This window comes from Talpa occidentalis, unplaced genomic scaffold (genome assembly GCF_014898055.3).
Source record: "Talpa occidentalis isolate TD23 unplaced genomic scaffold, MPIMG_talOcc4v2.1, whole genome shotgun sequence".
Taxonomy (NCBI): Eukaryota; Metazoa; Chordata; class Mammalia; order Eulipotyphla; family Talpidae; genus Talpa; species Talpa occidentalis.
This window is the reverse complement of record NW_026555331.1, coordinates 19575341-19591680: the sequence shown is the minus strand read 5'-3', so window position 1 is coordinate 19591680 and position 16340 is coordinate 19575341. Positions and strand designations below refer to the sequence as shown.

At 34.1% G+C, this 16340-nt stretch overlaps 1 protein-coding gene across 1 annotated transcript in view; it reads right to left on the bottom strand.

Moving 5' to 3' along the window:
* The window catches only part of EIF3H (eukaryotic translation initiation factor 3 subunit H), a 94245-nt gene that overhangs the window by 54567 nt on the left and 23338 nt on the right, over positions 1-16340 (bottom strand). The gene's annotated exons all lie outside the window — the stretch shown is intronic.

The following is a 16340-nucleotide window of genomic DNA, read 5'->3' as shown; positions in this document are numbered from 1 at the left end:
ACTGTAAGAACACGTAAGAATATCCCTGTCTCAGGGATATGTATATGGGGTTTGGAAATAACATCTAAACTGAGCCCTGAAATATCAAGATTTAATTAGCAAGAACAGAATAATCCATTGTCCAGTAATAAGACAGATTTCAGTTAGGGTGGGAAACAGTAAGTGGCTTACAGTATGGTTGGCAGAATGGGAAGACGGGTGTAATGTCAAAAAAAGCAGAGCGAGAAGAGGGACTACCTAACTTCAAGATGGCGCTCAAATCCCACTAAGTTCAATTTACTGCTCAAATGACTTCCTATTCTAATTTGGCCATAATTACATACTATCTCTTTATCATTTTAATCCCCCTATTTAAATCTTGCCTCCACACATAGGTTGAAATAGCAGGAACCAAGTTTCACTTATCCCTTGAAATTTATCTTACTGTTATGTACCTTTTATCATGCCTTGGACAACACAGTAGAGACTCAAGTATGAATGATCACATAGTATAAACTACTCATCAGAATTACTGAAAAGAATGTGCAGCTTTTGATTAGATATCAATGCTATTTTAAACTACTGTAAGTAAACTGATTCACTTGAGGTGCAGTTGGGGAGAATGGTACAGACATTCAAGCATCAAGATTACCAAGAACCTTACAACCAGCTTTAGGGGACTTAAGGATCAGGACACTACAAACTGTTCACATCATAACATCATTTCCTTTTAATATTCAGATGAACTCTGCACCCTTCTACCTCCTCACAATTGAAAACCAACAAAAAGGTTCCTATGAGGAGGTTCAGAGTGCAGGCAATGTATCCTGATTCCACCCACACAGAGTAGCAGTGGCTCTTGATTTCTGTAAACATAAGCAAAAAGGAACAGCACTAGTACTCACTGTATAAAGTATCAATAAGATTAAATAACTGCATGACAATTTCATAACACCATTTTTGGCACATGAGAAATGCCCAATAAACATCTGTGGTTGTAATGTTATCATTAAGAGTATAATCACAATGAAGGTGTTATTGTACTCAAAGACTACTACCTCACCACTGTTAATTTTCAAGCCTTTTACTTATTAGTGATGTTCCCAGTTAAAATGAAAGAGGAGAAAAGTGTCTTATATAATGTTCTTACTAATAGCTAGTAAAATCAAGTATCTATTTTACTGATAATAAAAACTTGATGCACAGTTGCTCTATTACTCTATACACAGAAATGTAAGGTTAGTTACAAATATGAAGAGATCCTTGTAGTGAATAATCAAATGAAAGTTTAAAAACTACAAAAAGGGAAATCAATGGATTTTCCCTAAAAATATATCCTTTCCTTCTTTTTTTTTTTAACTTTAAGTGTTTAAAAGTGAAGTCTTTCACAGATATCCAAAAGAGAACACACAAGTTAAGGCTAAGCAAATTTCTGAGCAAATTATTTCAAGCATATCCCCATCATTTTTCACATAATTTCAAGACTGTATGCCAATGTGTGGTTCCCACATTGGTAGCACACCCTATGACAGTGGTCAAAGCTGTATTTACCTCAAATGTAAAAGTTCAGGGTTGTTTTGTGGGGTTTTTTTTGTACAAAAGGTACTTTGCAGTGGAATCAAACTATGCCAATAACACTGTGTAGCATCAAAGATGGAAAATGTTAACTGCTATTAAGTATTTCTGATATTGATTAGCTACGATAAATGTTTTCCGACATCTAATTCCTATTCTATCAGATGGGATATACTAACCCACCTGAATGAATTCAGATACCCAATAGTATGTCCAATATGCTACAGCACATAAGTAAAGCAAAACTTTCATCTAATCTGTGCGGAAGTTACATATTAAGGCACATAACATATAACATTTACCCATGTTGCTTAGATATCAAACTGTTAAGAATAAATAAATATAAAAAGAAAAATTATTGAAGCTGTTTCTTCCAACAGAGAAACTCTAATTTTTTCAACCAAAACATTCATGTCTAAATGTTTCCATTAAGTTATGAAGAATGTCCAAATAGCGTGAAAATTCAAAAGGACATCAGACACCCCTTATCGAAGTGACCAAAGTTAGCATCACCTGTGATGTCACTGGTGTCAATCTAGTCTCTACAGAACATAATGAGGGCACTTCACCACTCTGGGTTTAAATTTCTCTCAAAACCAGTAAACACAAACTAAGGGACATTTAACACTTAACCAGTACTACTCAAAACTACCTAGATAATGCAAAAGAAGGAAATCTGAGAAATGTCACAGGCCAGAGGACTCTAAGATGACAGACAACTAAGTGCAATGTGGTATACTGGGTTAAAACCTGGGAAAGATATTAATGGTGAAACTGGATAAAGTTTAGAGATTAGTTAACAGTAATGCAGCAATACTGGTTTCTTTGATTAATGTACCACAGAAATGTAAAATAACATTACAAGGAAGCCTGGCTGAGGGCTAGCAGGGAACTCTGCACTCAATATTTTCAACTTTTAAGTACATCTAAAATTATTTCAAAATGAAACAAGCTAATAAAAAATGAAGATTCCAGATCAGCTAGCTAATGGAAGCTACTAGGCAGCCATGGGTAAACTTCATTGGAATAAATACCAACAACAAAGATGGAAACAAGATGAATTTCCACAAATATTTCAAATGCAACACCAAGAAGAAGGTCCTAGATTAAGTCACAAAATTATAAACAACAATAAAACTAGATAACTTAGAAGTTTTCAGTTCACTAGCTTCTTGCTGCTTAATGAATAAAACCCAACTCCTGTAAGGCTCAGAGTGACAGAGGGACTTGTTTCTCATTCAGCAGGATTTTCAGCCAGACTAGCTTTCTGAGAGTTACTAAATAAGGTCAAGCTCATTTCCCACATCAAGACTGGCCTTTGCACTTGGTCTTCCTCTACTCCTGGTTCTTCACACAGCTAGCTCCTTATTCTTCACTTCAGCTGCATACACTTCATCCTTCAGCTGAATTTACCTCTGTACCAGGGACTCTCTGAAGGAACCCGTTTAAGGAGAGACACTACTCCTTAAAGTATCTGTTTACTTCTTCCACAGTATTTACCACAACTTAAAATTATTTTATTTGGCTAACTTTAATGCCGCTCTCCTTCCCTTGCTCATTATGTTAACCCTCAATATCTGGCAATGTTCCTGACACTGCACTCAGCAAATTTCTGTTAAAAGAGTGAATCCCAAAAAATTACAAAACTATTAAGACAGGGCACAAATGTCTAAGGAACCCTATCCCATGAGTGGACTATTCTGTTGGATATGCTATTTCTATTTTTAGTACATCTTGGTTATGTCCTTTTGGAGCTTGATAATAAAATTTAATCCTCTCTTAAGACAGCCCTAAAAGCATCAGTCTGTATCTATCTATATCATACTATTCTGAAGTGTCAGATATATGCTTTCAAAAGGCTTTCAAATTACTCCTTGAATTGAAAAATCTTAGTAGTTTAGTCAAGTTGGTACTGTTATCAAAGTGCAGGAATCCCCCTGCTGGTTATTAACAGCTTACATTTGCTTTATCCATCTGCTCTGTCATACGTACCATTATCACAGAACTGGTGTTTTGTTTTTACAAGCTATTCAAAAGGAAAAGGGGTGATAAACAGGGATTTAATTTTTCTAGAGTGTCAGATATTAAAGTTACTTCCTACATAAAGTTAAACCCTCAAAATATGTGTATATATACCCTTGAAGTCAATCTTTGGCCATTTCTTTCATCTCTCTCTAGTCTTCACCTTTTCATTCCTATGGCTTCCACCTTTATTTTGTTCAAAATGAACTGCACTATCTGTTTTTCCTGCCTCTAGCCACAAAATACTGAGTTTATACTAGCACAGTCCTACTTCATGCTGAGGAACTTAGATTAACTCAAAACTTCTTCAAGTCTAAGCTTCTTTTTCAAGCATTCTTGTCTTTCATAATCCCACCCTATTATTATTTCAGATCACTCCCCCAAACTAAGTCTTTGCTCTGACAGATCTCATTTTTCTAAGCTTGCATCACATGCTTGTTCTTAAATCTGTCCTCTGCCTTTTATATGAGTTCATCTTTCCCGAATCAATGAGTCACATATCTCTCTAAGACTTAAAATACTACCCTACTTTCCAAAAATAAGAATATTGCAAAATTTTGGTAAGCAATCTTTCCAATGTTCAATTTTTTTTTCTATTTTTAATACTTTTCTTGTTTGTCTTATAAAGGAAAACAAAAAGGACATTGGTTGTCACTTCCATACACTCCATTCGCTGCTAAAGGCAAATCAGGTATATTAAAAGATCGTTACATTCGTAAAAGTGTCCTTAACCAGACTTAAAAGTTTCACTGGGATATGGAAAATTCAAGCCAAATTATAAGAGCATCAAAAATCAAACAGTGAAAGTTAGAGATAAATGTACAAAGCATTTTACATGGAAATTCTCAAAATGGTACCTAATTATTATTAATATTATACTGACAACAATATCTTGTCATTTAAATCTTCTCTGCTCTCCCTATACTAGCCAAAATGATTACTTTCCCAAGACCTAACATGTGTTTAAATACGTAACAAAGATACCATTAAATACCTGTGAAAGATTATTTCTATAATAAAGAAAATTAGTAAAAGTTTGATAATTTTTGTTACTAAAAATTTCATTCTTCTATATTAATAGGCTAACTAAAGCTTAAAATTTCAAGTTCAAAAAAGAATTTCAAGTTCAAAGTGAGACAATTTATCAAGCAAACTAAATTCTGTGATTAGTGTAATTCATTCATTATGAGTGAAGTAGTTAAAAATCTTTCCATAAATTCTCAAAGATGTTCATCAAAACCACTTAATGCCAGCTGAAGGGAACCTAGTAACAGTACTACAGTCTCAAAATATGAAATATATACTTTCAATGCATATATGTGTATAAAACAATAATTAATTGAATTATATAAAACATTCTTATAGTAACCTACTGCCATACAATAAACAGAATATAAGTATGATCCAAGCAAAAATTAAAGAGAAGCAAGGTCAGATGAATTTGATATTCAAATGCTATACTTTCAAGTTTTTAATTTTATATTCAACAAGTTCTCTCCTTCTAAATTCCCTTAGCTGAACTTGTACCTCCCTAGAACTTTGGTTTGGCCAGTCTTTCTTTTAAAAAATCTTTTTGCAGTGAAAGAAATTATAGTCTAAATAACAAAGATGACAAGAAACCCTAGCAATTTAAATAGACAAGTCTTGAAATAATATTGTGATCAAAGTATCAAGCAGCCTAATAAAACCCAGGTGGCTCAGGCTTATCATATATGGTACTCATTACCACAATTGCACTATTTAATCTACTTCCTGGTGTCAACAAAAACTTTCTGTTATTAATTCCCCCAGTTATGGATCTGCTTAAGTTGCTGCAGTTTTTTGATAAGACTACTCTTTGTCCCCAAAAAATTTACAAAGAGGGAGCAGGTCTCATTTTAAATGTTTTAGAACTGGAGTCATGGTTGGTAAAACCACAGAAACCACGGTGGCTTTGTATTATTAGTCAACTATGTAAGGTTATGTTAATTCTGAGGTACCAGATGACTCATGGTTAACACCATTTTATAAGAGCTCTCCTGTTTATATCAAAAAGGTAGTGATAGGCACACACAGAAAAGCTGTTTTATAGTTTATAAACCTCAGACTCAAATAAGAGGTTTCTCTACTGACAAAGGTATAAGGTTAAATTTGACCGTCAATTCCTCTTACCTGTACACAATTTCTCCATCATTCCTATGTTTCGTGGTTGTTTACAACGTATAAGATTCTGAAGCAATTTTCCCATTTATAAATCCTAAAACCTTTTTAGAAAGTACTTAAATGTCTCTAAGTAAACTTGTTTTATAGCAAAATTTGTTTCCCAAAAGATTCCATTTGTGTAAAATAAGAACACTAAGGATTATTAAAACTACCTCAACACTCATGACAAATACTAAAGCAGCAAAAAAAGAGTGTGTGTGTGTGTGTATATATATATATATATATATATATATATATATATATATATATAAATAAATAACGAGAGAGCACAAGAAAAGAGTGGCATGATTCTGGTTACTGTCCCTGGATTTGCTAGGCTGCGTGAAGTATAAATAGGTACATGGATATCTCAAATGTGAATTGTGAGAGCTGCAATGTTACACACGTGTGATGTACATGCACAACACCAGTTGTAATGGTTATAAAGGAACATCACTAACTTCTCAGTGTTTCATGAGTGGCACCCAGTGTTCACACAGATTCCTTACAACTAACTGATCCATTTCATTTCCATGTTCTCTGCTCGCTCGCTCTGCTTGTGCAGATGGCAGCAGATTGGAAGCATTGCACAACATACCACTTAACCATACTGTGTACTCAGTAAAGAAGGAAATTCACATGACAGACTTTATCAGTATTGTCTGCTTAAGTCATCTGCAAAGCAATGCATTCTAGAAAGTCTTCCTGTGTCATCAGTCAGACACTGATTTCCTAAGTTAAATTAAACCAGCTATTCAAACTATTGTATGTAATTGCATTCAGTGGCATTTAACAAAAATATTTTTCCTCCCTTAACCTATCCAGGTCAATCTATTACTTTCAAAAGTTTTTCTATTCTGTGTAGCAAAATACTAGAAGCTGTGCTAACTTTCAGCATTTAGATAGGGTATCTGAGCTATCTATATATGTATTCAATGATCACTAATCTGATGACTTGAAGGTTAAAATTGTCATTTATTTGTATTTAATACCTAGAGTAAACACAATCTTAGGCAACTTTTTCTAGTGTTAAATTCAACAATCACTGGAAGTGGAGTCCAGCAGTACTGATAGTAAATCATAACAAGAAGTGTTTTTTAGTTAAATGCATTGTTCCTGTAAATCACAACCGTAGGCATGTATCATTCAAAGAGAGTCTGACAAAATACTGGAATAACTGATAGTCTTCCTAAATTGAGATAATGTATTCCATACTGCAGAGGCACACTGGGGTTTCTAGTTCAGGATTTTCTACTAATTTTAAGGTTGGCCCCTCTGATCCTCAGTTTTCCATCTGCTAAAAAAAAATTACGAAAGTTCATATTGTGACCCACTGTGTAAATGTGACTTACGATTAAAGTAGCAGTATGCCACAACTTTAGGCAAAACCCCACCTAAATTTCCTTCCTTTGATGCCTTTCAGAAAGTTTGCAAGATCTGTTTAAGAGTGATTCCAGGAATTTTCTCAACTGTTTACACATTTTTGCCATGTGTGTGGAATTGGCTAATTTTTTTTTTTAATCAACGCAGCTCGTGGGATAAGGAGAAAATCAGGAAAGAAATACATACCTGGCAAATTTAGAGAAAACATAGGAAACACAGTCATAACAAATATCTCAAAGGAGCAAGGTAATTCAGACATGATTCAGTGATCTTAGTTTTTCACATTAACTCCTCATTTTATCACTAGAGAAAATGGCTAATACCAATTAAGATATTATATCAGCACATTTCATACAAAATTTCACTCTCATATAGTACTGAATTTTTAATGTTTTGTTTATAAGTTTTCAGGTTGGGAGTAATAACGGGAATATTAGGAAAAGGAGATAAAAGTCTATAATTAAGTGCAATAATATACATTAGTAAGAATATTGGTGAAAGACTTCTAAAACTTTTAAAAGAATATTGGTAAAAGACATTCATTTATTGACAGAAACTTTAAAAGTATGGGAGTTGCTACCAATTGAGATAAAAAATAAAATTTGTAAATGAAAACAATGAACTTATAAATTTTAGGAACAAAATAATTTTACATAACAATAGAATCACTTTGAACTACAAACTGGAGATGTTTAGATGGGCAGCTATATAGCTTTGCAAACCCAAGTTTTTCTCCAATGACACAAAAATATTTTCTAAGCACTTTCTCCTAAATAGTAATACTATCCTCACTGATCTCACTAACATAATGTGCTAGAAAATCTCTCCATACTTCTTAAAACAGCTACGTTCTTTAAATAATGAAAACTTCCGAAAATGTCCACAGCAGAGAAAAAAAGTATGGAATGACCACTGCAAATACCTGGCAGAGTTTCCACTGAAATGCTGATTTGTAGGGCCTCCCTGGTGGTGCAAGGGGTTAAGATGCAACCTCTGCAGCACGAGTTCAATCCCCAGCCGGCCAGGGAGCAACCCACAAGGCGCAGCAGACCTCTCCTAACTCGTTCGCTGCTCCCCTCAGCAGTGTACTTCAGTCAATCTGCCTGTTCTGTTCCCCACTCTGTCTCTGGTGAATCCTTTTACCCTCCACACCTCTGGCCTGTACCCCAGTTCTTGTATATATAAATAAATAAATCTTTTAAAAAAAAAAATGTTGATTTGTGAATGAGTAACAAAGGAATAAGGAAAGAAAAGCCACAGAGAAGGATGGTAAAGTGAGAGCAGATAGACAAGATGGAAACCTACAGTAGCCTAGGGACAACTGGTATTTGTGGGGCAGCTGTGGCAGTTGTCACTGCTGTCACTGGGGTTCACAGCATGCCAAAGTCCCAACACACATGGCACAGCAGACCTCTCCTGTCTCGCCCGCTGCTCCCCTTAGCAGTGTGTTTTGGTCAGTCTGCCTGTTCTGTTCCCCGTTCTGTCTCTGGTGAATCCTCTCACCCTCTACACCTCTGGCCTGTACCCTAGTTCTTGTATGCATAAATAAATCTTTAAAAAAAAAAAAGAATTAAAAGAAAAGGAAAGCATCTACTTTATACTGAGTAAAAATTGTTTTTAAAAAGGCAGCAAATAATCCTCACAGTGGAAGAGAGATAAAGGGATGAAAACACTATTGTGAAACTGATAACAGGTAAGCCACAAAGCATAATCTCAAATGTATATGAAGACATGAAATTTCACCTAGAGAGATTATAAAAACAAGCCAAACACTTCACTGAATGACTAAGGTGGCACCTTTTATTATCAAGCAAGGACAGTGGGAAAATTTAGTACAGCACCAAAACAGCCAATCTAATTATAATCTATGAATTTATAAAACTTACAAATATATTTAATTGGGGGAATGAAGACAGGTAACTCTTTTCCTGGGAAAGATAGGAAGTAAGATAAACAGTGTGGGTTAGGACAAATTTTGGAAAAACAAATAGTAATGACCTTTGGTTATATACTGTAACTGTGACTTTCTGACATTTCATTTAGTGCCCAAACAGTTCATTTATAATGGTTATTATCTCAATGTTTAGTAATAAATGCAAATACCTATATCTAAAGTTGATGTGGTTCAAAAGTAAGACAATTTTTATTTAATTAAAATTTAAACTAGTGGGCATAGTAATTTAAGGATTATATTTTAGACTTGGGAAAGTGAGGAATTTTAAATACTATTTAAGTACTGTATCCACCTGTAATTTTCAAATCTTAAAGTATTACTTTAAGTCTGCACAAAATTTGAACAGGTTTTACTTGGCTTCTTTCCAAACCATAGCACTTACGCTTTAGGGACCAAGGGAGGGCACAGTGTAAAGCACTTTAATTTCTTTAAGCAGAAAAATCTTTTACCTTGACCACATTTTCAATAATATATCCTTCCATGTACAATTCATATTAAAGAAAATAATAAGACCTAAATTTTGAAATATGAACTAAACACAAGAATATTTTTCAAATGTTTAAAATGAAGCAAGACTTTGCTCCTAATCGTGTATTAAAATTCCTGAGACACCCAACCTGAAAGAACAAAAAAGTTATGAAAGTTTTGGGATTGATGCTTCACATTTGGATTTTACTTCTCATATTCTAATCACTTTGAAGGTTCTTAAGGTAGTTTCAAATCATAAACCATATGCTTTCAAAGCAATCAAAATAATTTAAGTAATAATCTAAAGTTCATTGCCCTAAATATTCATCAATAAATCTTTCCATGTGAATGGTTTTACATTTTCAAAATACTACTATGAATAACAAAGAGATCAACCCTGGAGGATTATAATCGGTATAGTCTTTTCTAGTTTCCTTCTTACAAAGTGTTTCACTTAAAATGAGATATATTAGAAATAGTTTGTTAAATATTGCCCAGAGTCCTTCTATGTAGCAAAAATCTGGACTTCAAAAACAGTTTCTCTATCTGGTTATAAAAAGCCATAACAAAATCTGAAAAATATTGTCAAGAACCTAATTATCTCTGAACAATAAAGATGCCAAGTTGAAGATATATTAAATACATGTTTTTGATTTCTAGAGATGCTTGGATCATTTATCAGGGTTCAGAAATGTGACAGAATAAACTCACAAGATATAACCTCCTTTAAAAAAGTACAACTGACATCCATCTACAAAATCAAACCACCTTGAAAAGGGATCCTTGAAAAGGAATTAGCAGCTTATATTTGAGTGTTCCAAATATTTCTTTTCCTTCATTCTAGACTTACATCAATTCTGTTTCACAATTCTTTATTTGTGCACGTGTCTCTTCCACTTAAAAATCCTGCTAAGCTGTAACCAAGATTTCATATCTTTGTATCTTTTTCACCACCCACTTCAAGGCAATTTGCTGAACAAATGATGAAATGAATTGCTAAGAACTAATTTTTTTTTCTGACATACATGAAACATTTTATCATGCCTTCGTGATTTCAGGTCACAAAGTAAACACATTTCTACTTATCCAATAAGTTTCAAACCACACTCCAAAACTATATATACTACTCAGAAAAGCACTTTTTAAAAAACGCAAAAAAAGGAAAAAACAGCCAGGATTTTAAAAAGATCTAATGGATCACAATATTCATAGACTAGTCGTACAGATAGAAGATAATACAAAATAAACATCCTGTCTTGACAAAAATGTTCCTATCTGTCTTAAAAAAATAAAAAAAAAAATGAGATGCTTTCTCAACCCTCCCTTAATTCTTCCTTGATCTCAAAAGCAATGCAAAGCCAAAACAAGGTTTCAACTGTTTTGCCCTGAATGCGGATTGCAGGCAAGCTAAGAAAAGGAAGGTGAAAGACTTCAGGAAACAAGACATTAAACAGAGGTTTTCTCCAACATAAAATATGGTTGACTTAGGTAAAAAACATCACTGCACAAACGTACTCTCTCTGTACCACAGTGATTTAAAAAAAAAAAAAAAAAAAACTATGTTGTGAAGAAATGACCATGAATACCTTTTATTTTAATATGATTTTGCAGATTCATATTTTAACCTTTGAAAAATCTGGATTCTACACCATTGTTTTCTTTTTGGAAGCTTAATGATAAAATTGTGTATACACCAGGATTTCTTACTGTGACACCAAACTTGAGAAATAAAAAAGAAAAATTTCAAATCCCTGAAAATGAACAAAAAAGCTAAAAGTTCTGTGTGTGTGTCTTACTTTAATGTACAAACGCCTTCAGTAATTCATGTCGCATATGTTAATACTGTCGGCGTAAGTTAGCTATCACTTTATCCTCCTAACTTCATTTCAGTAATATATTTTCATGCTTTGTTTATGAAAGAAACTTATTTTGAAGGCCAAGGATCATTCTTTGTTAGTAACTTAAAGAAAGCAAAACAAAAAATTTGTCCATTCCAACTATGAAAATTATGGATTTGGCTCTGATACAGAATAAAGTAAGCTTCTTATATCACCTGCAATATTAAATTGATTTAGTCTGTTGAAAAACAAGACAGTGAGTTATTGGATCTGCATTTAATTCAGTGCACTTTATAACATATTTAAGAAATTCAGTTGTATAAAACAGTATCTGCTTCTTATCAGATGAAAATACTTTTTTCCCTTTTAGCAAGCCTCAGGTTGCATGTCTGAGAAAACAAATTAGTCTCCAGTTCTCCTAAGTTTGATAATAGTGCCCCCTAATGGGAATTTTAATATGAATCTTTCTACTCTACTTAAGGCACATACTCTCTCACTTTCAACTAGAAACTACATTTTATAATATAAAAGTATATCAAGATTTAAACCACTCAAAAGAGAATTATCATAAGTACAAAAAGAAAATGTAAATTAAAGGACAGAAACAAAAAAAAAAATTCACAGCTACAACAGTTTTCTTGGTTTTGAATCACGCCACTGTAACATAATCCAAGGTTTCACTACCCAAAGTGTCAATCTCATAAGAAAGTTATCTTTAAGCTGTATTTTTAGTACTCTGTAAGTAAGCAATTAATATGTACTAAATGAAAGATCTTACAGAAAATACTTTCTCAGGAAGTGAAGCTATTCAGAGTCACATGGATCCTATGTATAGAACTGAGTTTCCCACTGGAGTGTTTTGGTCTCAAATGCCTTTCCACAATAGCTGGCCAGTCATGTCTGCAACCATGAGTTGAGTATCTTTCTTTTCTATTATTACAATTCCTCCAATGATTCAACATGTGGGTTTTTATTTTTTTAAAAGGAAACACGCAATTAAAACAAAAGCTAGTTTCTAGGTGCACCAATAAAATCAACACAGCGCCACTAGCATTTTCATTAGTGTCCACAGTACATTCTGGGTTGAGTCAATGTTAAGGGGAACATCAAGAAGAAATTAACAGCAAAATGTCATCAATTTATAATGAAAAGATAGAACTGTCACCTTATTCTTCAATCTTATGATGGAAAACAAGAAACAGTTATATATAAAAGGGAGTGGTCAAGCCTTCTTAAAAGGTCACATATAGTATACTTCAAGCTTGGTGCCCATATAGTCTCAGTCACAACTACTCAATTATGCCATCATAACAGGAACACAGCCACAGAAAATGCATACAGGAATCAGCATAGAAGTATTCTAAAAAAATTTTACGTACTAAAGGAGGTTCACAGATCATAGTTTGTCAATCCCTGATTTAAAACATACCACTTCTTGGACTGCAGATAAGAAATTTCTACTTTACACAAAGCACCAAAACAACAACAACAACAAAAAAAAACTACAGGCTACTCAAAATCATTAAAAGTATGGAATATTTGAGGAGTATTTTACTTTCCTAATGTGGATGGCAGAATATCCTTCCCAAAGTAAAAATAGTTTTAGCATAAAATCACAGAAAATCAGTAAGCAAAACAGTGGGACTTGACCATGACTTAAAATGACCCAGACAAGACTATTCTAAGATATACCCATACAACAGGAAAGTTTAGTAGTAATCTGTGTTTAATAAAATCTGAATGGTGACTACAAACTAATACCCATTGAACAAATGGATGATATGAGAGAAGCTAAAATTCAATACTGAAATGAGATCATAAATAAATATAGGGGACTGTCTTAATTTTTCTCACATGTGTAAGAAAAATGGCAAATCCTACTAGTTTTTCAATCCTAGAGCAGACACAAAATGTAAAGCTACTTTACTCCTCAATAAACATAATTTAGAAAGAAAAAAGTAAACTAAGAAAAATGAACTTAGTTTTTACCCCTAAAACATACTTCAAATACAAAATAATGATGCCCTACACATGACACTCTTAATCTTTATTTCACTATCTAATAGCAATTCCACATAGTGAGAAAATTTCTAAAATGTTATTTGCAACTAGGCACTCACAGATTTGGTAAAGCTCTGCTTTACCCATTCCTAGCTAAACACATTTGGACAAGATATTTATCTTACTGAGCATCAGTTTCCTAATCTGGAAAAATGATACTGATAAAAAACCTTCAGCTGTGCAAAATAGTAACTGCTGATAGGCAAGGTACATACAGTACACAGCACACAATGTCCAGTACTTTTTTACTGTGTAATACTAAATTGAAGTCTCTTCCTTATCTCAGAGTTTGTTAAATGTTTTCTCATGTTGTTAAAGCATGAGCTGCTTAAAGTACAGGTTAGTGAGACAGCACATTGTTCAAATACCTTAAGCCTGTAAGATAAACTCGTTTCTATGACTAAGAACTAAAATTAGTAATACATTTTGCTCTGTTCGTCCACCATAATTGCAATGAACATTATTTCTTGCTCAAATTCTAAATTAATTCCCTGAGAAAATAGTTTGATAATAAAAACTCTTTTGGAATAGATTCTATTCTATTCTATTCTATTCTGTCCCACTGACTCAGTAACTGAGAAAGTCACTAAACCTCTCAGGCTCCTCACTGGTTAGTCAAAGAAATTATGTTAACAATCCCTTGTCTTCTGGCTCTATAAGAGTTACTAGTGAAATGTAATTAAGGATCTCCAGGTATACTGGTGAATAAAAATATGCTAATATTGAAAGAATGAGCTACAAAGAAAAGTCAAATGTATTTCTGTCTAAGATATAAACATTACAGCAGTTCAGATGAAAAAGGAAGATTCTGGCTGGTTTAAAAAAAAAAAGAATGCCTACTGCACACTAGTTTTAAAAAATGCAAACACTCAAGTACTTAGAATAAAATAGCTCTGGTTAGTTTCTGAAGATATAACTTTAATGAAAAAAAATGATTGGTGAATGAAATCGTTCAAGATATTCAAAAGAATACTTACAAATAATGGAATAAAAAAAGCAAAATAATATACAAATAAGTGGAAAAATAATACCACGTTCATGGATTGGAAGACTTAAAAATCGTTAAAATGTCCATAATATCCAAAGAGATCTATAGAAAACCGAACGGCATTTTACGCAGAAAATGAAAAAAAAATAAATCCTAAAATTCATATAGAATCTCAAGGGACCTAAATAGTCTGTCCTCAATAACCTTGAGGACAGAAAAAGAAGTGGAGCTGCCATACTTCTTGATTTCAAAACATATTACAAAACAACAGTAGTGAACCTAAAATGGTACTGGCTTAAAATTCCTAGAAGAAAATATAGAGAACCAGCTTCAAAACATAGCACATAAAAAGCACAGACAGTAAAAATAAAAACAGGCAAACAGATTACAGAACCTTCTGCACAGCAAAGGAAACAATCAAAAGGAGAAAATATTTACAGGGTCTCCCTGGTGGCCTAGGACTTAAGTCTCAGCACTATAACCACGATAAACTGAGTTCAATCCCCCAGCCAAGGAGCTGACCCACATATGGAGCAGCAGATGTCTCTTGTCTTGCCCTCTACACCTCTTAGCAGTGTATTTCAGTAAATCCACCTGTTCTGCTCCCCATTCTGTCTCTGGTGAATCCTCTCAACCCCTGCACCTCTGGCCTACACCCCACTTCTTCTACACAAAAATAAATATTTATTTTTAAACTAAGGAGAAAGCATTTATAAACCCTATATATGATAAGAGGTTAATGTTGAGTATAATTACTAAGGGAATGAAAATCAAGCCACAATGTGCTATCACTTTACACCTATTAGAGGACCACTATTAAAAAAATCCAGAAAATAATAGATGTTGGTAAGATATGAAGACATTAGAACCCTTAGTACATTGTATGTAAACTGGTCAGTCATAGGCCTCCCCGGTGGCGCAGCGGTTGAGCACTGGGTTGCGAAGCTGCCCGCAGCCTCTCCAACGCCAGTTCAATCCCCGGCCACCAGGCGAGGGTCCCACATGGCGCGCAGACCTCTCTTGCCGCCCGCTGCTCCCCTCAGCAGTGTACTTCAGTCCTTCTGCCTGTTCTGCTCCCTGCTCTGGCTCTGGTGAATTCTCTCACCCTCCTGCGCTTCTGAATGTACCCAGTGCTTGTACAAATAAATAAATAAATCTTTAAAAAATAAAAACAAAAAACTGGTCAGTCACTATGAAAAACAGTACAGAAGTCACTATGAAAAACAGTAAGGACGTTCTTCAAAAAATTATATATATTGCCCCCCCCCCCCACCGGGTGGTGCAGCGGTTGAGCGCTGGGATGTGAAGCTGCCCGCAGCCTCGTCCCCAGACACCAGGCAAGGGTCCCATATGGTGCGCAGACCTCTCCTGCCGCCCGCTGCTCCCCTCAGCAGTGTACTTCGTCACTCTGCCTGCTCTGCTCCCTGCTCTGGCTCTGGTGAATTCTCTCACCCTCCCGCGCTTCAGACTGTACCCAGTGCTTGTATAAATAAATAAAATAAATCTTTAAAAAAAAAAAAAAGTAACACAAAAAATTATATATATTATATATTTTTATATATATCATATAATCCTACCATCCCACTTACGAATATATATCCAAGAGAACTGAAAACAGGATCTTCTGAAAAGATCTTTGCAGCGTTATTCACAGTATTTTACTAAGAAGTGGAAACAATTTAAATATACTCCAATAGATGACTGGACAAAGAAAATGTTTTATATACAGAGAATGGAATATTATTTGGTCTTTAAAAAAGTAAACTGTGCATGGGTACATTGGTGAAGGAAACTCTTGGGGACTACACCTGAGGGGATGGGGGGAAGCAAATATTGTTTAAAAATGAACAATGATGTAAAAAAATTTTAAATAAAAAATTAAAAAAAGTAA